Source organism: Leiobunum rupestre, chromosome 8, assembly GCF_980474605.1.
Source record: "Leiobunum rupestre chromosome 8, qqLeiRupe1.1.hap1, whole genome shotgun sequence".
Lineage (NCBI taxonomy): Eukaryota > Metazoa > Arthropoda > Arachnida > Opiliones > Sclerosomatidae > Leiobunum > Leiobunum rupestre.
Window position 1 is genome coordinate 29,393,729 of NC_143391.1, and position 24,818 is coordinate 29,418,546.

General features: G+C 36.1%; 1 protein-coding gene across 1 annotated transcript in view; it reads left to right on the forward strand.

The window, feature by feature from the left end:
* Positions 1 to 24,818, forward strand: part of LOC149933070 (uncharacterized) — a 165,848-nt gene that overhangs the window by 75,716 nt on the left and 65,314 nt on the right. The window lies entirely within an intron of this gene.

Consider the following 24,818-nt stretch of genomic DNA (forward strand, 5'->3'; position numbering starts at 1 on the left):
AAAAGTGGAAGACAAATTTTGTTTAGTTAAATTGGCTGCTTATTGTTATTTGAATGATGTCCCCATTGATATGGCTTACCAAGCATTGGTCTTTTGTGGAGGAGCAGAGGCATACTTTGAACCACTAATGGTAATTAAAGAGATGTATCAATTATGGGACAAATATCAAGATTTACGACAAGGATATATTTCATTTCATGCTAAGTCTGGGGTCTACATGACTTTGGATGATGAAAGGTTGGTAATTTTGAAAGACTGTTAGCTTAAAACCTTTTTATTTCATAAACTATTATCCAATTTTAGAACTACAGCCACTAAGCTTCTAGATCAGCAACTGTTAGAAAATATTGGTTTCACAAAGTAAGTCAAAATAGTCAGTTACTACTATATCAAAGCAATTTATTATAAATAAATATTCTTATTCACATACATTTAGAACTACCATCGAGCCAGTGTCTGAGGAAACCTCCACTGCAAGGTATGTGATCACATTTTGGTTTTTATCAATGCAATAGCTATAACACTTGCCCTTAACTCGAGGGTGGAGGGTGATTAATTTTTATCTAACAGTGGGCGACTACGGCCATCTACTATCAGTTAATGAAGCTCCATGTATATGTATTAAAGTTAAAATGCCGACCACTTAGCTTACTTCTTATACCAGAGGCAAAACAGAATGAAGATTATATAGAGAGATCGGGATCATTCAGTGAATAGGGGTTTGACATAAAAATAGTAGCGTACCCAAGAATAATAACCAAATGAAACACAAAATAGCGGTTGCACAAGGAGATGGATGGCTCTGGCGCAAACTTCTAGGGGGTGCATTTAGAGTGTTATTAATGGTAGGTCACAGACTATCGTGCCAATTTTTTCCCCAATAATTCACACATTTTGTCTTCCACCCCAGGGCGATTGTAAATCTAGTTCTGCAACTCTAACAATGGAGTTGTAATTTTCCTATTCTATTTTATAGCTCTTTAAAGAGGAAACTGACAGAACATGAAGACATATTGTCTCAAAATGCCAAATGCTCCAAAGAATCTGATAATTATGGGTATGTGATTTTGAACAAATTTATAAACATTCTGTTACACGTTCTTTTATTATATGTAACCACTTCATTTTGGTTTCAGTTCAAGAGACTCTTCAATAGACTTAGGATTTGGATGTGATGATGATTTAATTGGAATATTTATGAACCAAAATATTGAGTCTACCAAAAATGTTGTGGGAACACATGAAACTACTTGTGCTACTGCTAAAAGTTATGCCACCAAAGAAAATATAAATCTTCAAGAACCAAACCCCATATGTTCTAAAAAAGGGAGGTCCGAAGAAACTGAGCCAAAAGGGTTAATAGAGTGTAAAGCAACCACACAAAAAGAACTTGTTGCTATTGAATCAAAAGAAACTGGCACAAACATACAAGATTAACTAGTTTCTATCGCGCCCAAAGAAATTTCCTCTGCTGTATTAAAAATAAAAAAGTAGATTATCATTAACACTTTGAAAATTAAAAAGATTTTGTTTCAGAAACTGCAGTTTGTATGATTTATTTCCTCATTCCAATAAATGGCCATATATTATAACAAAAACAGTTCTCCGAACTGAAAAAACTGTTTAGAGCTCGTTAGAGGTGTAGCCTTAAATGGACATATATTATTGTTATTGTTGATTAATATGTAATTAAAATTAAATTAATTAATTAATTAACATTAAAATTTTAAAATTTATTATTATTGTATTTATTTATTGCAGTAATCTGCAATAAGTACATAATACAATAATAAAAAATTTAAAAATTTAATGTTAATTAATTAATTAATTAATTTAATTTTAATGACATATTAATCAACAATAACAATAATATATGTCCATTTAAGGCTGCACCTCTAACGAGCTCTAAACAGTTTTTTCAGTTCGGAGAACTGTTTTTGTTATAATATTATAAAGGCGTATTAAGAAATCAGATGAGATCTGAAGCCCAATGAAAATCAGATATCGAGCAAGAAACTGTGAGCGTATATTTTTTATAATGTGGCTTTGGTCGAAAGCCAGAAACATTATTATCTCAGGGTCAAGTGGATGTTGGACTTCATGTTTTAAGACGCCATTACCAAATAATTTGAAAACTGCTGCGTTGGTTTTTGCATTGTCAGAGACACACCTTAAAACTCTGAAACCGCTTTCTTCAACAGCATTAATAACTTCTAAAACCAGTTTGTATAACTTCTCCCCTGTTAAATTTGCTGTAAAAAAATACGCCACTGGAAGCTTGAAATTAGTGGATAGTCCTTGGTAAACAAAACAAAGCAAATGTGTAGCCAGTTTTTGTACTTCATTTTCTTCCCTTGGTATACTATTACTCGTTTTACCAAAGAACTTGTCTAAATTCCGGTCGTAAATTAATTTCGCTCTTATCGACATTTCGTCAAACATTAAAGATCCCATGATTTCTTGGTCATTTTTCACCTTGGAGAATTATGCGGCTAATCTTTGTTTAACAAGATTTGTAATCCCATCTTCTCCACTTGAGTGGCCAAGAAATCTTTTAAACGTGGTCCGATGAGGTAGATGTAAAACCCCAAGATCTCTCATGTAGGTATAGGCTGCAGGGGACTTCTTAAATATTAGGCAGCATATTCGTAGAGTTGATTCGTCATAAGGCAGCGATTTTTTCCCATATGCCAAAACTTGCTCTATTAAAAATTTCGCCATTATCTCGTCAGTGGTATTTGCTGCTTCCATAATTGTGTTTATTTGTTTAATTTCTTTTCGGTTTGTTTTTTCTTTGAGATTTTTGGCTGTAATAGTGAGACTAGAAATTGTTTTCCTCATTTTCTCAATTTTCTTCTTTAATTTTAAAACAAGCCTACCAAGCTTCCTTGTTGAATTTTTACAACTACTTTTTCTAACATAAAAAGATGCCTGTGTCGATGAATTTCTTGTTTCAACAATTTTACTTGAATTGTACTCTAATATTGAGCTTTGATAATTTTACTGATAATACTGAATTTCAATAGATTTTTCAAGAATGTTTTGATCATCGTCATGGCGAGGAGTTAGTTTAGTATCATGTGTAAGTTTTCCATTATCCCTAGTGAGAGTAGCTTCAAAAATGAGTTCATTTTGCTTTACGAGCTCACTTGCTATTTTAGGAACTGGCAAAAGGTTATTTTTCTTCATACTACTTAAAGGAATATTTTTCGAAGGAACTACGACACACTCTGAATAGACATCTTTGTTTATTTTTGTAAATTCATTGGATGAGACTTGCATATTATCTGTTGATGTGAATAAACGCTTCTTTACGACTAAGTCATTTTTATCATCACGAAGAGCTCTCTTTAAACTTTTCAATCTTTCCCTGGTAAAGCGAGATTTGACTAGAATATTACTAGTTGGAGATAGAACTATCGCATTTTCCATCACAGTTTGGTTTCTATGAATAATACGGTTATTTTGAGCTGGAGATAAAATATTCCTTGGAGTTAACTGGAGTTCTGCATTCGTTATCACAGTTTGCTTTCTAAAAGTAATACTGTTATTCTCGATAGGACTTAAAATATTCCTTGGAGTTGACTGAAGTCCGGAATACTCTATCACAGTTTGCTTTTCAAGACTGATACTACTATTCTGAAGTACAGAGTCATTTAGTTTACAAATTTTTCTAGGAGAATGATCACAGTTGGTATTTGAGCTTGAGTCAAGTAGAGAATCCCCTATTTGTTTATAGATTTTGCTATAGGCATGTTCATAAAAAATATTTGAACTTTTAACATGCTCAGGTACATATATTGCCACACTTTCAGATCTATCACAGCTTTTCAATGTTGTAGTAAGGTTCATCAAAATTGGATTTGTAATTTGAGGTACGGCATTAGGATGCAAACGTCTTCTAGTACAAGAGGCACTAAAATCGCTTTCTTTGAAGTGCTTACTGCAAATCTTTGAATCGCCTTGGGAAACAACTAATTTCGTGAATTCATTTATGTCAGTTTCTCCACATATTGATACCATCCACTTCCTTTTTAATCGTTCTTCTTTAGGGAAAGAGTGAAAGCTTACATGTAATGCATCATTTTCAAGTTGATTCTTACGTTTTCTTTTCTTTTCGCTCTGATTACATTGCGGTACTGAACAGACAACCATTTTCTCTAAACAATATAAATATATAGCATGGCAATATTAGTAATCTTGATATTGACATTTTGTTAGGCTTAAGTTATTTTTGGGTTTTTGAAAATATCACTAAAACAATTTATATTAATGTCGCATTTAATAATAGAATTGTGTAATTATGTTTCTTCTTCTTATTTGCTGGAAAGTAAAGCTCTTGGAAGTAGTACAAAATAGGACAATTACATTCCAAGTATGTTATAACACACCCACTCGCCTAGCCATATTTGTTACTATTAACTGGTGACCCGTTACTAAATTGCCAGAATTTGTTTTGGACATTTCGGGTACACGGGCCTTTATTAACGTAGGCAACGGTAAAATAAACCACTGCCTTCTCTAATACTAGGCCTGTAGGTATAGAAGAGAAATGGGGGTGGAAATACCTATTTCAAAACTATCCCTAGATGGCGCTCTTCTGGGGATAAACAAGTTCGCCAAGGGCGATAATATTATTTCGTTGCCTATGTTATCAGATTTAAACGAACCGAAGTTACCGAGCCTTTCTTAAGAAAGGTCAGTTGTTACAAAAATCGTATATAAAATTCTATTGGGTTTCATTCGCCAAATTATTGTGTTTTTTTTCAGAAACTCTTCGTAAAAATCTGTTAGAATTAACCTATCGAAAATTTAGTTATTAAAGTTTGGCGTCGGAGGGAAAGCTAAACAAAGAAATATTTCCCGTTAATCTTTCTCAGTCGGAATTCGGTTTTGTTTACTAATTGAATACCCTGTTCGCACGGAGAAGCTAGGGTAACCTAGGAGGGTCCAATAACCCTCCTAGGTGAACATTTTTACAGTCCGAACGCTCGGCGAAAAGACGGACCAAAAAAGCGGAGGCGGACCTCGAAGATGTTCGCCTCTGGTTTTGTTATCACCTAAGGGGGTGAATAAAACCCGGGTGATATACTAATAATTTTCTTCGGTGCGAACAATTGACGGATTACGGGAAGTCCAGTTCCGAGAACATATGCGCGTGCGAACGCTTTATGGTACCTTATTTTCTTAAAATATTGGGAAATACTGAAAAACCCAAAGGAAAAGCCCACTTCAACACTTTTCATTTTAGTTTAAGTACAAATGTGTCACGAGGACATAAAAAGGTGATTTTAATTATACTAATAATTGTTCCAGGGCAGGTCACTTTATTGATTAACGACGCACCCCTCAGATGATTAAATCTGATTTATTCATGATTATATCGATTAAATTCGTTTTAATCATGATTATATTGATTAAATCCGATTTAATCATGATTAAAGATTATATCGTGATTAGAGCACCAGAAAATCGAAATAGCTGTGTGTTGTAAAATCGGTGCAGAAAAAGAACGTGCCAACGGTTTCCGGAGTTACAAAATTCTGAGAAATAGGCGCCACGAATATCAGCCGAATTCGTTGGAAAGGTTCAGGCCCAGGAAAATGGACGACATAGTGAAGCGCATACAAAACAACGGAAGCAGCTCGCTCACCTCACTGAAATTACCCGCTTGAACCCGCTTCAGATTTAAAAAGATAAAAGCGTCGTCGCTGGTCAGAAAAAAATACGGTCCTCAAACCATTAAAAGCTTAGCTCCCGCTGGCTTTGGGTGGTTTCTTCGTTTTGCCATATTGAAATAGCGCCTTGTAGAAGGCAAAGCTATTACAGAAAGCCACATTAAGGAGGGGAACACGGTATTTATCATATCACTTTCCCGACTTCTACCGCTAAAGCTTTCAGCGTTTGCCAGATCGTGAAAATAAAATTATTGTACCAGGCTTAAAAATGATCGATTTCAGGAAATAAAACCAAACCAGTAAAATTAATAACGCTAAATAATTCGACTACATTATTTATTCTGCCTTTGGCTTGTTCGAAGATTATAAGTTGGCAGTCTGCGTGATAAACTGAAAAGGTATGTAGTTAACCTTTCAAAAGAAATCTAGTTGTTCCTAATTTAAAATTTTGACGGGTTTAAAACAAAAATTAAATATTAAAAATGTCATTTTTAACCATTTTCTGTTAAAGTAAATAAAATGCTTACATTATCGAAAATTCAAAATTATTTCCTAGCAGAAAAATCAATTGAATTCCATAAAAATACAAATTCAAAATCAGAACGCTATAGAAATACGAATAAAATATTAAGACAAATCCAAAAAAAAATCCAAAAAAAACGAAAAACAAATTAAGAAAAATAGAAATACAAATAAAAAATTAAAATATAAAAACCAAACTACCTGAAAATATAAAAACCAAACTGTTTCATATGAAGTATAAGAAATACAGCCTGAATGTATAAAAACCAAACTACCTGTTTCAAATGAAGTATAAGAAATACAGCCTGAATGACGGGCTTAAACCATCAAAATTCCAGCTTGTCCTCGTGAGAAGAAAACGCACATTGGCCAAATATTGACTTTCACAACACACTACTCACTTCACTGAACACAGGCCGCGCAAACGTTTTATAAATCCATGATATGCTACCAGGCACTAATGTTTACAACGTAAGAAAATCACTGAACACAGGCCGCGAAAGCGGTTCTCGCCCCTTCCCTCTCGGCGTAGGAAAGGGGGAAATCACCCCTTGACCAGGAAACACGTTTGAGAGATAAAGTTTGAAAAGTAAAAGTTAGTGACGCTATCGCCATCTATGTTTAATGATATTACGTTACTTAAAAAATATTCTAATAATTTAAAAAATGTTCTAATAACTTTTAAACCAAGAGCTTTTATATTTAAGTAATATTTAAGTTAAGTAATAAACATGACAGTGATTTCACAACCGCAGCGCCGCTTTGGCGGTGTTAGTGGAGAATTTTTGAAACTTTCGTAACATAGTCTTCTACAAGGCCAACCCGCCGCGACGGCGCCAAGTGAAACGATGGAACGATGGCGCCAAGTGAAACGATGGCGCCAAGCGGAACGAAGAACGAAAAGCGGAGGGGGCAGGCTTACCTCGAATTTGTTGCGTTAAACTCCGACCCTCGAAAATGCCTTTGCGGTTAGAACGAGTTGACCTGCTCCCTCCCACCACCACCCCTTGATCGGTCGGCCAAGACTCTGACGTTACCCCCGGAGCGCTCTTCACAGCCTCAACCGCAAACTCCACTGAACTCGTGCCTTTACGAACACGGCGAGGTAATACTATCCAACACCCCTATCCAAGACGACGCGATTCAGGGGGAAACTATAATTTCGTTTCCTCCCCTTGGGGCAACGAAATAAAAAGACGCTAAATTCAAAAATGTAAATTTTAAGTTATGGAAACTGAAGTGTGTATATATAATTTATATTAAGTCAATTCTCATTTTATAATTATTAAATTACAATATATTTTGCAATATAAAAATCTTTATTTAAAATACTTAAATTTTGAAGAAAAATAATTCAATAGCATACTAAAACATTCTTATTTAAAAAACTATAAAATCAGGTCACTTTGCCTTTATACAGATCTCACTAAAAAGCCAGTGTTTGAATTACATTTTAACATGTTTTCTAGATATGGGTGTGTTGTATAACTTTTTTACCTCCTGCTTTAAATCGGTTAAATTGACTACCAGAGGCCTAACAAATTTTGTTAATAGAATTTCAGATAATTTAACATAATTATCACAGTCACACTTAAGAGCCTTTTCAAAATAGGGCCGAATTATTTTTACAAATATCTTTAAGGTTTCATTTTTGGCAATGTAAGGCGCTTGTTGGAGCCTAATTCCAGGGGCTAGTAGTCCACACTTAGAAGCTCTCTGGCGCTCTCTTAACTCATCGTTGGAAAATGGGGAAAACAGGCATCCTTCTTAACTTTAGATGGGTTGGGGTGGAGCGTTGTGCAATTCCAGATTGGGACCACAAATTGGCCTAGAGTTAATGTTCCAGTGTTATATCGCAGTCATTCGTCTTAAGACAACTGAAAACAGAAGTAAAAAGCTACTTCCACGTCATTATTTGTTGCGTCCACTGCGTATTTCCCGGTTTTCTTCCACTTTCAAAAGAAATTCCGAGTGGTAAGACACTCTCGGATGACTTGTACACCGAGTTCGAGTACTGAGTTCTGTTAAAGGTACGGATTTTTAAGAGTTCACGAACTCGTATTAGCACAGTCAGAGGTAGGGATTGCAATTGCTGGATCCCTCATCCAGCAATCCAGCTGGATCCAGCACAATTTTCGGTCTGCTGGATCCAGCGATGCGGATTCGCAATTAATTAACTTTTAAATAATTGGCACGTGAATCACGATTCGCGTGACGCGAATGGTACAAAAGTGAACGTTTCCGCTTTGCTAGGTGCGCCAGGGCCCTGCATGAGACAAGGCCATCAATACCATTTGTTTCTTAAGATTGTACTCCCGAAAAGTAAAAAAAGCCTCTTGTATTAATGTATGTGGTTTAATAATTAACAAAATGTAGCTGTTGCCAGTATTTACAGTCTGGTTTATTTGTAATCGTCTGCCTTATTCTTCCAAGATGTCAACAAGAATCTCCTTAACTAGTTGGTGTAGATAGACACTTCCAACCCACGTGCGTTTCAAATTATACAAACGTGATTGATTTAATCCTTTAAAATACTTCAAGACTAATATTTTATATTTCCTACTTCTAATAAGAATTTTCCATAACAGAGCTCTCACGAGGGGTTTTAAAATTGTTTGGTGTGTCTGTTGGCAAAGTGTATTCACCGCGTTGGTAGTTTCATGAACTTTGGAAAAGGTTCACCAGGGCTAAACCGGTGTAACGGCTAAACTCCTCGTTACATCTGATATATTTTTTAACGTTAACGCCCACCGTAATGACGGTTTTGATTTACTAGTTAGTGTAAACCAACTTTCGAATGTCTGTATTAAAATTCGTGTTTTTTTAATGTTTTGTGTACTGTGTGTTTGTTTTCAGACATGGGTGAATGTTGTGTGTGTTCTGTATGTATGGGGCTTCTTCTCTCCAACTCCTATTTTTTTTTTACTTTTGGGACGGGCCGAGTGCTTAGGGTTACGGTAAATTATGTTGCAACGATATTTATACAAACAACTTTGGGAAGAGTCCGTCTTCCTTTACGCTGAGCCAATGACTGCCACGTCTACTAATTGAATATAAATAATATCATAGACATACCATGGAGGAATAACAGGAGAAGTTTAAATTTGTCACGCTATTTAGTACAGTACGACAGCCATGTGACTCTAGCATCGCCTTTCAAAAAAACGCCTGTTCGTTCTCCATGCAAAACTTCCGAGGAGAGGTATATTTTGGCTTTCCAACTTGTTGGTCATTTTTGATAAAATTGTTTGGTTTTTTGAAAAATATAAAAAATTGCTGGATCCGCGTTGTATCCACCTGGATAGATGTCGGTCCAGCAAAAATTCAGCTGGATTGAAAACCCTGCTGGATTGCAATCCCTAGTCAGAGGTACGACAGTGTACACCGAGTTCGCGGAGTGACCTACCCCTCGAGAAAATCTATTGCCGAACTATCTTCAATGAAACTCAGTTTATCTAAAGTGGTGCCAATAATGGTTTTATTTAGAGCCATTGTTAATAAAATACTCAAATTTCATATTTGTGGATCTACAAGTGATATTGTAACATGTTGCATTTTAAACCAAGGTGCTAAAATTTCTAGAAATAATACGTGATATATAATAACCAAGAATTGATCTATTTATATATAGAGATAATGTTTATATTCCGTCGATTTTTTTCCCTTCGCTCCCGATGCAGCTCTAGGATAAGGACCTGGCCCCTCCCCTTAACATTCAATCAACTCCAGGCGGCGCATTATTGGCTCCCTAAATATTACGTCCTCTTGACGCGAACGACATTCGCACGAGAGACGCGTTAAATAAGAACGCCTCCTTTTCTATTTCCTCCCTTCTTTAGTTGATTCCCCTGGTTCATGATGCGTCGCTACTGATGGAATATAAACATTCTCTCTATATATAAATAGATCAATTAATTCTTGTAATAACTATATATTTATGAAATTTAGGAATTTTTTTAATTATTGCTCATTCTATTGAAAAAATGGTCGGTACAGAAACAAACTGGCATTTGTGCGAGTTAAAAATGAATTTACCATTACGCTTACAAGTAGTAGAACTTATTTGAAATGTCAATTATAGTAAAGATAACTCTTAGGAGTTTAGCTTGATTGTCCCACAAAAGAAGAAGAAAAATATTAACCAAAAGACGAGCCGGCATTTTGTTCATGATTTGTTTTGAGATTCCAGCCTTTATAATAAACGCTTAAATAACACCGGCTTAGCTTAGAATTAGGAATACGAGAGCCAGGGCATACTTGTAACAAGTGTTATATTTAGAAACACGTTGTGCTTAATATTTCAATGTAGAAGCGTTCGTTCAATTTCACACGAGCCTCTTGAAAGAAGAAAATGCGTACGCGCTTTCAACTTATGCCTTACAAATATAACAAACATCAACACGTGACTATTTAATTCAGTGACCCGCTCATGTGATTAGGGGGCAAAGAAAAAGAGAGCGCATTTATTGAAGTGCCTATTTAACCAATCTCGATAGTGTTCTATCAACAAAGAAGTTTTGAAAGACGTTTTTAACCAATCACGAGACGATAAAAAAAATAGAAAGTGATTTAAAAAAACCTGAACTATATGTACGTAAATAATAATTGCTGTCAACAACGTTCACAATAGAAACTCCATTCGAAGCTTTTTATCCTCTGTCAACTAACCTTCGTTAATTAATATAATTGAGTTATCATTCAGCCCTCGTGTAGACTATGCTACGTTGTTATCGGTTTACTGTAAACCAACGTTGGTAATTTTAAAGTATTATGGTTAAATAATTATTAAAAGCAGTGAGAATAAAACTTCAAGATTTTTACTCTTTTGGTTGCTAAGATTAAGGAATGTTTTGAACAAATTGTAATTTAAAGCTATTTTTTCGCTTCCTTTAATTTATCAACCAAACCGTCTGTAAGAGAAGTTCGAGACTAAAATGGTAAATTTATTTCATTTGCCTGGAATATATCTTGGACTAGTTTAAATACGTCATATCAAATGGTTTTCTATCCCAGTATGTCCAAGGGCAATAAGTAAAACAGGGTTAATCTTTACATCGCGTGTAATCACAATACACTCGAAGTTATGGCATATACAGTACATTCTATTCTAGACTTTATTCTAAAAGTCTTCGGCTTGTTTTTTCCCAATAATTAAACAGCTAGTAATAGTTTTGCATTATTTTACTGCTAGCGTGGTAAACCGTAACACTTCGTTTGAACGAATGGATAATTACGATTAAAACGTTTGCTTCGCCCGTGTTTACTTTTCAAGCTATTTCAGGTCATAAGCGGAAACGTTTTAGCGTTATTGGTTTTCAATTTTTTTTCATGGTATAAAATTATATAACCCCTTTGACTAAAGTCTACAATTCCCTGCAGACCTTATCACCTATAAATATGATGTTAAAAATATGATCTTAAATTAAAATGAATTTATTACATTGTTAATGATTTGCCCTTTTTCCCATGAATTAATATTTTTATCAACATTTTTTATATTATTGAGAAATTTATCTATTCTTCATTTTTTTCTTATTGTTTTGTTTTTATAAAGTAACGTGGCCTTCTTGTTTAATTGTGTCTCTTACGTCACAGTCTCTTCTTTTCACAAGTCTACGAGCGTACGTTACAATCGCCAGAGGAAAATTGGGTAAGAATATACTAATAATTCAGTGCAAAGATAATATAAACCTCATACCCTAGTTTCAAAATAACTGCCTCGCGTTTACCCACTTCCTGCTGGAGCTCCGAACACATTGGCTACGTAGTTAACATGGTAACAACGGCCAACTTTGATGACGCGCTGTTGCGTGAACCACGTGGTCATCAAAGTTGACCATGAAAGGACAATTTTTCGGAGGTCACGAGCCGGAAGTGGGTATGCGTTTTCTTACAAAAATCCAATCAGAAAACTTTCCGAATTTCAGGGCTCCCATTAAGTCCTTAAAATACCTAAAAGCCCCTACTTTTTTTCGAGGTCCCTAAACCACCTTAAAATCGGAATTTGCTCCCTAAATCACCCTATTTCTAATACATTTGGTGAAAAGTACCATCAGCTTATAATATTGAACCAGAATTGTATCGATTCACATTTATATTAACTATTTTTGGTGGCGCCACAAGCTCAGCTAAATTGAAGAAAAAAAAGTAAAATTGAACTATATAATTTTGTTCAAAGATAGTTAATTTTTGTGAAAAAATTGTTTTACAAATTAAAACTAAAGGCTGGTTTACACTAGGGCAAAAACGCCACAACGGTGACAGTCGACGCAAAAATATTGCACTAGGCCTAACGTGAAATTTTCGCGTCGACGTTCACCATCGTGGCGTTTTTGCCCTAGTGAAAACCAGCCTTTAGTCCGTTTTAGAAATATCCCATTTTAAAAGTCATTTTTGTTAAAATAAAGATATAATTTTTTATTAAAATGGTTCCTATTTGGTTCCTTCTTTTAAAAATTTGGTCCCTATTTAACCCTGAAAAATGCGCCTATTTCCCTATTTCTTTGTACAGATCTTGGTGGGAGCCCTGAAATTTGAATTTATTTTTACTTTATATTAATTATATTTTATAGAAACAACTATTGTTAATTTTGGGGCACAAGTCGTTCGCTGACTTAGCCACCGACCTCCTTTGCAATAAATTAAGTAATATTTATTAATAAATTTGATTTTATAGTATAAATGAAAAACATATTATTAATAAGTACAAAACTGAAAAGAAGGATTATTAAATTCGTAACACGGATATGTTCTTCTCTTTGGGGTTTTGTGGCGTTATGGGTTTTCAAAAATTCAATACGCACTTCAAAATAATCAGCGCCGATTAGATGTCAGATTAACTTTTTTATATATATGCGATTGTAACGTGTGGGACATCATTTAGTCCGCTCGTCCATCTGATTAATCAGGACGAGAGATGTCTAACGGCCATGCTAACGGGGGGGGGGGGGGGGTACGTGGGGACTACCTGTGGCGGAAGTATTCCGACTACCCGTTGGGAGTTCGGTGGCTGTCCTCAAACGGCCATCCACAAACTTTGCCTCCCAGAGTCCGATTAACTTTATTCGTCAGAGGCGTGCCAATCACGGGGGCAGTGGGGCCGACTTGCCCCCTCTACTTTTTCTCTTCGTCGACTTTCCGCAGAGTGGTATTTCACTCATGATACTTATTTACCACGGACGGATTCTTACGGTGTCGCAATTTTAGTCAACCTGACCTTTGTGCGAATTAAAAATGAATTTACCAATACGCTTACAAGTAGTAGAATTTATTTGAAATGTCAATTATAGTAAAGATAACTCTTAGGAGTTTAGATTGATTGTCCCACAAAAGAATAGAATAAGAAAAATATTAACTAAAAGACGAGCTGGAATTTTGATCATGATTTGTTTTGAGATTCCAGCCTTTATAATAAACGCTTAAATAACACCGGCTTAGCTTAGAATTAGGAATACGAGAGCCAGGGCATACTTGTAATAAGTGTTATATTTAGAAACACGTTGTGCTTAATATTTCAATGTAGAAGCGTTCGTTCAATTTCGCACGAGCCTCTTGAAAGAAGAAAATGCGTACGCGCTTTCAACTTATGCCTTACAAATATAACAAACATCAACACTTGACTATTTAATTCAGTGACCCGCTCATGTGATTAGGGGGCAAAGAAAAAGAGAGCGTATTTATTGAAGTGCCTATTTAACCAATCTCGATAGTGTTCTATCAACAAAGAAGTTTTGAAAGACGTTTTTAACCAATCACGAGACGATAAAAAAATAGCACGTGATTTAAAAAAACCTGAACTATATGTACGTCAATAATAATTGCTGTGAACAACGTTCACAATAGAAACTCCATTCGAAGCTTTTTATCCGCTGTCAACTAACCTTCGTCAATTAATACAATTGAGTTATCATTCAGCCCTCGTGTAGACTAGGCTACGTTGTTACCGGTTTACTGTAAACCAACGTTGTTAATTATTAAAAGCAGTAAGAATAAAACTTCACAGTTTTGACTCTTTTAGTTGCTATAAGATTACGGAATGTTTGGAACAAATTGGAATTTTAAGCTATTTTTTCGCTACCTTTAATTTATCAACCAAACCGTCTGCAAGAGAAGTTCGAGACTAAAATAACTTTTACGAAATATGTATTAATACAAAAATTTTAACAAAACCACATTTATAGTTATAGTTTGACCTTTTAAAGAGCTTTTAATAGGAAAGAATTGATGATGAGACACTTTTAAAGACAAACAAATTAACCTAAATGTACCTGTTACACCAAAGTAAGTCGCTTAAAGGCTTTGGGTTTAAACAAAAGCCCCATAAATTATCAGGCCATTCCGTATGACACATAATTATGAACGATAAAGTTAAATGAATAGTGACTGCACGTTGCCCCTGCAGCTCTGACAGATTTTGAAAAAGCAATCATTTCTAAACTACCTCGCTATTTCATTCGGGGAAAAACCGCTATCGAAGGAAAACTTCTACGTTTTTTTTTAATGATTTCCCTCGGAAGGAAATTAAGGGAAAACTTGTGAAGCGCGGGGTATCTTTTTTGAAATTATTCCACTCGAGATCGTTGACGTTACCGTTAGCCTGCTAGCTTAAATCGTTTGAAGATTAAAAGAAAAAATGAACTCAAAATTAGTTTTCCTCTCGATGTTGTTGATACTGGTCCATGGTAAATATATTTAAAACCTTAACTCCTTTTTAACCGGTTCTTCTACTGACTTGCGAGTTTAAAATCAATGTTAATCTTATTTTATTGAAAGTATTTTTGAAATTTGTATTGTGTTTTCAATTGGTCATTTTTATAATTTCTAATACACGCAAAATAGTTTATGGGTTGAAATACCAAGAAAACGTGCTATCATTATAACTTTAGCAGGGAAGCCTAGCCAATGTTAATAACAACTCGTGTGGTATGTGTTAGTAGCAGCTGAAACTAAATCTTCCATGCTAAGAAAGTAAATTTAATTGTTTATTCACATCAATTTTAAATATTCAAAACCTCAATTTCTCTTTCACAACCCTTTGCTTCCAATATGACCCTTAAGATGACAGTTTTGTGATATTTTACAAAACAAAGTAGCACTCAAGATTTTGAAACATTTCATACATTTTAGTAATAATTAACGCCTTATTTTTACTTGTTTTCTTTTTATTTACTTGTCTATTTTGATAGTAAAAGAAGGTAGTTCTTGCGTTTGTCCAACGGTTCGGAAAGGAACCTTTGGATTGTGCGTCCAAGAATGCCGGAGAAATCCAGATTCTTGTCCTACCAATCAGAAGTGCTGTTCTAATGGATGTGGTCATTCATGCAGGCCTTGCGTGAAACGTAGCTAGTACTTTACGTCGTTGGTATATAAATTTATAGTGAATAATAAAGCCATGAAATTTTTACAATGAAATTTATTTCTTTAAAAACGTTATTACTTCAAAATTCACCGATTCGAATAATTATTTGTTATGTATCTTTATTATAACAAGTCGGCCCAGGCCGTAATATTAGTTCCACATCAGTGTATTAGAGTGGACAAACCTGTACACCCTTAGAAGACACAGGTAGGCAAACAAATACAAAAGCTGTTGAGGCTACGTGATTTCTTATCGTTTGATATATAAATTGCCATCCTAAGTTAAAGAGTGGATGCCGCCCACCATCAGGAGGCCCGGGTGGGAAAACTATGATAAAAGCTGTTGAGCCCATGTGATTTCCTATTGTTTGATATATAATTCACCATCCTATGTTAGAGAGTGGGCACCGCCCACCCTCAGGATACGCGGGTGGGCAAACCAATATAAAAGCTGTTGATGCCATTTGATTTCCTGTCGTTAGATAGACGGAAAGTATCAAAGATGAAATAGACAAAAGTAATTCTTTTAAATTATAGAAATTAGTGGAAATATGATTTAAAGAAATTCTTAAACTGGGATTCAAATGTGTTTATTTTAGGAAATTTATATCAAACATTTGGGTAGTTAAGGCACCAAAAGTCATGTAAATTCGCAATAAGAAATCAGTTGAACACGCGTCAGTGGCTCTAGAGGTCGGGGGGGGGGGGGTGGTTCACTTTTATTCAATAGATAAAGATCTCAAGATTATTCGTTAAACGTTTTGATCAAGTAATTTATATTTCTGTATTATCCGATTAAATTTTTGATAAAGTTGTAAAATTAATCTGAAAAACGACGTTTTTTACATAAAAAGCTTAAATTTTACGAATAATACATATTTTTTAATCAGTTTCCAAAATATTAACCGGTAAATTTCTTTGTTTAAATTTTTTTCCCTAAAAAATTAATTTAAACATGGATAATGATTAACCGTCTCCGACCTCTAAGTGGCTCAGTGCGATGATTTCATCGCAATTTTTAGGGCGTATTACAATTTTCGTGGCGTCTGATATCGTACCATTCGGTGACTCTCCCTTTAAGGGGGTTGTTCGGAGGGGGCGAAAATTAACGGCACTGCGTGCGCGTCAAAGAGTTCTATCGAATGAAACCAAATCTCTGGACCAACTATACAAACTATACAAGTTCGCCAAGAAGGCGATAATATTATTTTGTGCCACACATAAACGACTTCGATAAGAAAGTGCCACACTTATATATTACTTCTGATCACACACGGTTTCGATATGAAAAATTGGCAAAATCCAGGCGGCGCCACTGTCGCGATGCGACGCGCTAGAACTAAATTCAACTTTCACCTAAGAAGAATCTATTTCCGTTTGATCAATCCATGATAGATCCTTCTTAGGTGAAAGTTGAACATGGATCTATCACCTGCAGCTTTAGCCAGTGCAAGTTTTTATCATATACCTATTCTTGTTTTTTTAAGTAAACAGTAAAGTAGTAAACACGATAAAGTAAATCTTTACGCCCGGCAACTAGCTTTTTGTAAAAATATTTTCGTTTAAAGAAGGCTAGTTCCGGGGCCATTGTTCGGTTTTTGGAGATTACGTAGCCCGCAGCTATCTGTGTTCGAGTCTCGGCGTCGCCGATAATATAAATTATATAAAAAATTAATTTTCGCAGCTCCATCTACCGTGTTGTCGCTTTTCCACGCCAAAGAAACTACAACACTTAACGACATTTCATCCATAGCAATAGTCCCGGCCGGGTGTTGTCGCTCACTCCTGTAATCCCAGGCGTCCGGGCGGCAGAGTTTGTGGAAGGCCGTGTGAGGACAACTACCAATCTAGACCCCGACGACGCGAAATTTTGATCGGCGGCGGCGAGCCGGTCAATTTTAGTCGGCGGCGGCGGCGCGAACGGCGTACACCGATTTTTTTGTCGGCGGCGGCGTTGGCTTAAAATACCACGGCGGCGGCGGCGTGAGCCGGCGTTTCTTTATAAAGAAAAATAATTTTATACTAGAGAGTAGAAATAAAACCTACCTGTGGTCCCAGGGCCATCTTTACCTTACAGGTGCCCCTGGGCTAATAATATCAGACACTCTTTTTCATATCACCGCGTCTTTATTGAATACTTTACAATTAACTTATAAACAAATATAAAGGGCCGGACGGCGCCCATTCAGAGCGCGGCGCCCTAGGGCTTAGCCCTTCCTAGCCCAATGGTAGAGATGGGCGTGTGTGGTCCTGCTCCTGGTTTAATTTATTTATTCCAAGTATAAGCTTATTTTATTTACGCTAGTTTAGAATAATAATTAACAGCATATAATAATTCAAACAAATCTATTAAGGCGGGCTTCTCGGCTAGTCTTATATACAATCCTCAATGTTTGTGTGTTTGTGTGTTTGTGGCTTCCGTGGACCGACGACGACCGTCCCCTAAGTTTACTCCCCCCTCGCTCTCGGTCTCTCCCACTCTCTTGAACCCGTTCCCTTTGTCCCCCTTAGTTTTCGCCCTCCCGCAGCCGCTATATAGTCCCCGGCCAACAATTATTTTTCACCTTATTATTTTTCGGTGTTCTTTCGCGTATTAAAAGTTAGCGAGTTTTGCTTTTCGCCCGTATTCTTTAACGTATTATTTTTCGGTATTCTTTCGCGCATTGAAAGTTAGCGAGTTTTGCTTTTCGCCCGTATTCTTTAACGTATTATTTTTCGGTATTCTTTCGAGTTTTGCTTTTCGCGTACCGTATTATTTTTCGGTTTTCTTTCGGGTTTTGCTTTTCACGTAGCGTATTATTTTTCGGTATTCTTTCGGGTTTTGCTTTTCACGTAGCGTATTATTTTTCGGTATTCTTTCGGGTTTTGCTTTTCACGTAGCGTATTATTTTTCGGTATTCTTTCGGGTTTTGCTTTTCACGTAGCGTATTATTTTTCGGTATTCTTTCGGGTTTTGCTTTTCACGTAGCGTATTATTTTTCGGTATTCTTTCGGGTTTTGCTTTTCACGTAGCGTATTATTTTTCGGTATTCTTTCGAGTTTTGCTTTTCACGTAGCGTATTATTTTTCGGTATTCTTTCGAGTTTTGCTTTTCACGTAGCGTATTATTTTTCGGTATTCTTTCGGGTTTTGCTTTTCACGTAGCGTATTATTTTTCGGTATTCTTTCGGGTTTTGCTTTTCACGTAGCGTATTATTTTTCGGTATTCTTTCGGGTTTTGCTTTTAATGTAGCGTATTATTTTTCGGTTTTCTTTCGGGTTTTGCTTTTCACGTAGCGTATTATTTTTCGGTTTTCTTTCGGGTTTTGCTTTTCACGTAGCGTATTATTTTTCGGTATTCTTTCGGGTTTTGCTTTTCACGTAGCGTATTATTTTTCGGTATTCTTTCGGGTTTTGCTTTTCACGTAGCGTATTATTTTTTGGTATTCTTTCGGGTTTTGCTTTTCACGTAGCGTATTATTTTTCGGTATTCTTTCGGGTTTTGCTTTTCACGTAGCGTATTATTTTTCGGTATTCTTTCGGGTTTTGCTTTTCACGTAGCGTATTATTTTTCGGTATTCTTTCGGGTTTTGCTTTTCACGTAGCGTATTATTTTTTGGTATTCTTTCGGGTTTTGCTTTTCACGTAGCGTATTATTTTTCGGTATTCTTTCGGGTTTTGCTTTTCACGTAGCGTATTATTTTTCGGTATTCTTTCGGGTTTTGCTTTTCACGTAGCGTATTATTTTTCGGTATTCTTTCGGGTTTTGCTTTTCACGTAGCGTATTATTTTTCGGTATTCTTTCGGGTTTTGCTTTTCACGTAGCGTATTATTTTTCGGTATTCTTTCGAGTTTTGCTTTTCACGTAGCGTATTATTTTTCGGTTTTCTTTCGCGTATTGAAAGTTAGCGAGTTTTTCTTTTCGCCCGTATTCTTTACCGTATTATTTTTCGGTATTCTTTCGAGTTTTGCTTTTCGTGAACCGTATTATTTTTCGGTAAGTAAGATTTAAAAACCCAACAAAACCCGCTAACATAAGCTACTAACAGACCACCAATTTGGATTTAGAGCCAATTGCAATACAGAACTGACCATTGCAAGAGTGTATAAACTCATTTTGAACGCAATAGACTCTTCAAAAAAGGCCTTTGACAGTGTATCCCATAAGAGGCTTGTGCAAAAACTATAATGTTTGGGTCTGAGGGGCAAGGCACTGAGTTGGATTAAGAGTTATCTTGATAAAAGACATTGCATCACAAAAATTAGAAATAATCTTTCTAAACCAAAGCCAATTGTTATCGTGGTCCCTCAAGGATCAGTTCTATCCCCGACACTATTTAATTTTATTTACATTTAAGAGCCTTCCTTTTTGAAATAAGTTTTTAGTGGGGTGTTTCCATTCGACGTTATAAATATTTTTTTGTATTTTTAAAATTTGGTTTAAATTAGATTTTGCAGTATTGCCCCAAGAGACTAAACCGTATGTTAGGTGGGAATAGAAAAAACTAAAATACCATTGAAAAAGGATCGTTCTGGGAAATATGTTTTTATATCTATATAATAAGTATGAAGAGGTAGTTAATTTGTTACAGATTTGATTTGTTTGTTCATTCCAAGTTAATTGACTGTTGAACCAGACACCTAGATATTTATATTTGTAGACTCTTTTTAATACGTCGCCCAAAATTTGTATGTTGCATATATTGGACAGATTGATTTTCTGACATTTGAGAAAACTATGTATTCTGTTTTGTTTTAATTTAGTTTTAGTCCATTGGACAAGAGCCATGAGTTAATTGAGCCTAATGTTTCATTACCTGCTCTAATTAAAGACGATAAGTCAAAGTTTTCGATTAAGAGTAAACCATCATCGGCATACAATGTTAGGCGTCCAAAAGGTATTTTATTAACAATATCGTTGATGTATAAATTAAATAGTGTCGGGGATAGAACTGATCCTTGAGGGACCACGATAACAATTGGCTTTGGTTTAGAAAGATTATTTCTAATTTTTGTGATGCAATGTCTTTTATCAAGATAACTCTTAATCCAACTCAGTGCCTTGCCCCTCAGACCCAAACATTATAGTTTTTGCACAAGCCTCTTATGGGATACACTGTCAAAGGCCTTTTTTGAAGAGTCTATTGCGTTCAAAATGAGTTTATACACTCTTGCAATGGTCAGTTCTGTATTGCAATTGGCTCTAAATCCAAATTGGTGGTCTGTTAGTAGCTTATGTTAGCGGGTTTTGTTGGGTTTTTAAATCTTACTTACCGAAAAATAATACGGTTCACGAAAAGCAAAACTCGAAAGAATACCGAAAAATAATACGGTAAAGAATACGGGCGAAAAGAAAAACTCGCTAACTTTCAATACGCGAAAGAAAACCGAAAAATAATACGGTACGCGAAAAGCAAAACTCGAAAGAATACCGAAAAATAATACGCTACGTGAAAAGCAAAACCCGAAAGAATACCGAAAAATAATACGCTACGTGAAAAGCAAAACCCGAAAGAATACCGAAAAATAATACGCTACGTGAAAAGCAAAACCCGAAAGAATACCGAAAAATAATACGCTACGTGAAAAGCAAAACCCGAAAGAATACCGAAAAATAATACGCTACGTGAAAAGCAAAACCCGAAAGAATACCGAAAAATAATACGCTACGTGAAAAGCAAAACCCGAAAGAATACCGAAAAATAATACGCTACGTGAAAAGCAAAACCCGAAAGAATACCGAAAAATAATACGCTACGTGAAAAGCAAAACCCGAAAGAATACCGAAAAATAATACGCTACGTGAAAAGCAAAACCCGAAAGAATACCGAAAAATAATACGCTACGTGAAAAGCAAAACCCGAAAGAATACCGAAATATAATACGCTACGTGAAAAGCAAAACCCGAAAGAATACCGAAAAATAATACGCTACGTGAAAAGCAAAACCCGAAAGAATACCGAAAAATAATACGCTACGTGAAAAGCAAAACCCGAAAGAATACCGAAAAATAATACGCTACGTGAAAAGCAAAACCCGAAAGAATACCGAAAAATAATACGCTACGTGAAAAGCAAAACCCGAAAGAATACCAAAAAATAATACGCTACGTGAAAAGCAAAACCCGAAAGAATACCTTAAAATAATACGCTACGTGAAAAGCAAAACCCGAAAGAATACCGAAAAATAATACGCTACGTGAAAAGCAAAACCCGAAAGAATACCGAAAAATAATACGCTACGTGAAAAGCAAAACCCGAAAGAATACCGAAAAATAATACGCTACGTGAAAAGCAAAACCCGAAAGAATACCGAAAAATAATACGCTACGTGAAAAGCAAAACCCGAAAGAATACCGAAAAATAATACGCTACGTGAAAAGCAAAACCCGAAAGAATACCGAAAAATAATACGCTACGTGAAAAGCAAAACCCGAAAGAATGCCGAAAAATAATACGCTACGTGAAAAGCAAAACCCGAAAGAATGCCGAAAAATAATACGCTACGTGAAAAGCAAAACCCGAAAGAATACCGAAAAATAATACGCTACGTGAAAAGCAAAACCCGAAAGAATACCGAAAAATAATACGCTACGTGAAAAGCAAAACCCGAAAGAATACCGAAAAATAATACGCTACGTGAAAAGCAAAACCCGAAAGAATACCGAAAAATAATACGCTACGTGAAAAGCAAAACCCGAAAGAATACCGAAAAATAATACGCTACGTGAAAAGCAAAACCCGAAAGAATACCGAAAATAATACGCTACGTGAAAAGCAAAACCCGAAAGAATACCGAAAAATAATACGCTACGTGAAAAGCAAAACCCGAAAGAATACCGAAAAATAATACGCTACGTGAAAAGCAAAACCCGAAAGAATACCGAAAAATAATACGCTACGTGAAAAGCAAAACCCGAAAGAATACCGAAAAATAATACGCTACGTGAAAAGCAAAACCCGAAAGAATACCAAAAAATAATACGCTACGTGAAAAGCAAAACCCGAAAGAATACCTTAAAATAATACGCTACGTGAAAAGCAAAACCCGAAAGAATACCGAAAAATAATACGCTACGTGAAAAGCAAAACCCGAAAGAATACCGAAAAATAATACGCTACGTGAAAAGCAAAACCCGAAAGAATACCGAAAAATAATACGCTACGTGAAAAGCAAAACCCGAAAGAATACCGAAAAATAATACGCTACGTGAAAAGCAAAACCCGAAAGAATACCGAAAAATAATACGCTACGTGAAAAGCAAAACCCGAAAGAATACCGAAAAATAATACGCTACGTGAAAAGCAAAACCCGAAAGAATACCGAAAAATAATACGCTACGTGAAAAGCAAAACCCGAAAGAATACCGAAAAATAATACGCTACGTGAAAAGCAAAACCCGAAAGAATACCGAAAAATAATACGCTACGTGAAAAGCAAAACCCGAAAGAATACCGAAAAATAATACGCTACGTGAAAAGCAAAACCCGAAAGAATACCGAAAAATAATACGCTACGTGAAAAGCAAAACCCGAAAGAATACCGAAAAATAATACGCTACGTGAAAAGAAAAACCCGAAAGAATACCGAAAAATAATACGCTACGTGAAAAGCAAAACCCGAAAGAATACCGAAAAATAATACGCTACGTAAAAATTTAAACGAGACAAATAATGTGTCAACGTTATGGAATAATATTTTATCAATTTCAATATAAACTGCAGCTACGATTTAGCTCGCCGAGTTTCTTTTAACTCGATTTAGCGCGCTTAAAACTCGGCGAGCTAGAAGCTCCTTTGAGATCGGTACGAGCCAGTTCGTCAAGACGCGCTAAAACGCGCAAAATAGGACGCCGTGCAGGCCTCTGTTTAAAATGCTGGTTGAGCTCCCCCTAGCGGAGCCGCCCTGTTGTAAAAGGGTTCGTTTTTTATATACGAAAACCAAATAAAACCATTCATTCATTCACAGGCCTTCTGAAACTACCCCATACGATCCCCCCCCCCTTCCGAAATCGCCGCGGAAAGAGAAAATTTCGGGTGAATTTCGGGTTTGGACAAACACGGCCCAACTCTCAGGGGCGACAGATTTTGAGAAAATATATAGTCGAACCACGAAGCCAAAGGCAGTCACGGTTTCCCTCTGTTCCGCGGGTCGCTTTTTCCTCTCCAGCCCACCTTCGCCTTCCTTACTGACTAACCAAAAGCTCAAAATAGATAGTCGAACCACCTCAGTAACGAAGCCAAAGGCAGTCTCGGTTTCCCTCTGTTCCGAGGGTCGCTTTTTCCTCGCCGGCCCGCCTTCGCCTTCCTTACTGACTAGACAAAAGCTCGAACGACGACGACGACGAAGTGGTTTTTAGTTCCACATCTATATATATATATAAAATCTGCTGTTTGTATATATATATATATATTGGTTTTGTCTTTATATATAAAATCTGATGTTTGTATAAATATATATTGGTTTGTTGCCTTCTATGCACGCCCAAGATAATTATCCGATTCACACGAAATTTGGCCTGTGGCATTGTGGCCCTTGCCGTCAGGTTATAGGGGCGTCTTGATATTGCTAACCTTCGTAGTTTTTGACCACGGGACCAATAACTGGTGACCGCAAGACCGAAACCCCTGACATCACGCTGTCAAGAGACGCGGCTATTAAGAGACACGGGAGTTTATCTCTCTAGCTCTAATTGCCTCACTTAGCTGCTGCATGGCACGACCTTCGACCCTTTTCGATTGCGTTCGTTCAATTTTCTCAGCCCACCCCCTCCCCTCTCTATCTGTGTCACGTAGCCACCTTTGCCCGGGCCGTATTCATTCCACGCATACCCATAATACCAACCGATATGCCATTTGATTTTAAACGCCTGCAATTTCCAATCAATCTTAGCTTCGCAATGTCAATTAATAAAGCACTCACCTAAAACTGCGGGAAACCCATGCTTTATGTGGCGTGCTCAAGAGTTGGAGATGCAAATAACCTGTACATACTTACTCCAAACGGAGAAACTAAAAATATTGTGTACAAAAAAGCTCTATCATAATTACATCTTAAACTAATCAAAGAAATCAAATATATGTTAATATTACAAGATATGATATTTTGCACTATTAAACGTTTGCAATTTAAAAAAATTCCTATTTACTATTTAAAAATAGTTTGCAATTTAAAAAATTCAATGTAAAATGCATTTTGTTCCCGTTTTCTAAAGCCCAATTTACTCAACTAGCTGAAACCTCAGCTAGTCGAGATATATATATATATATCGAAGTGGGACTA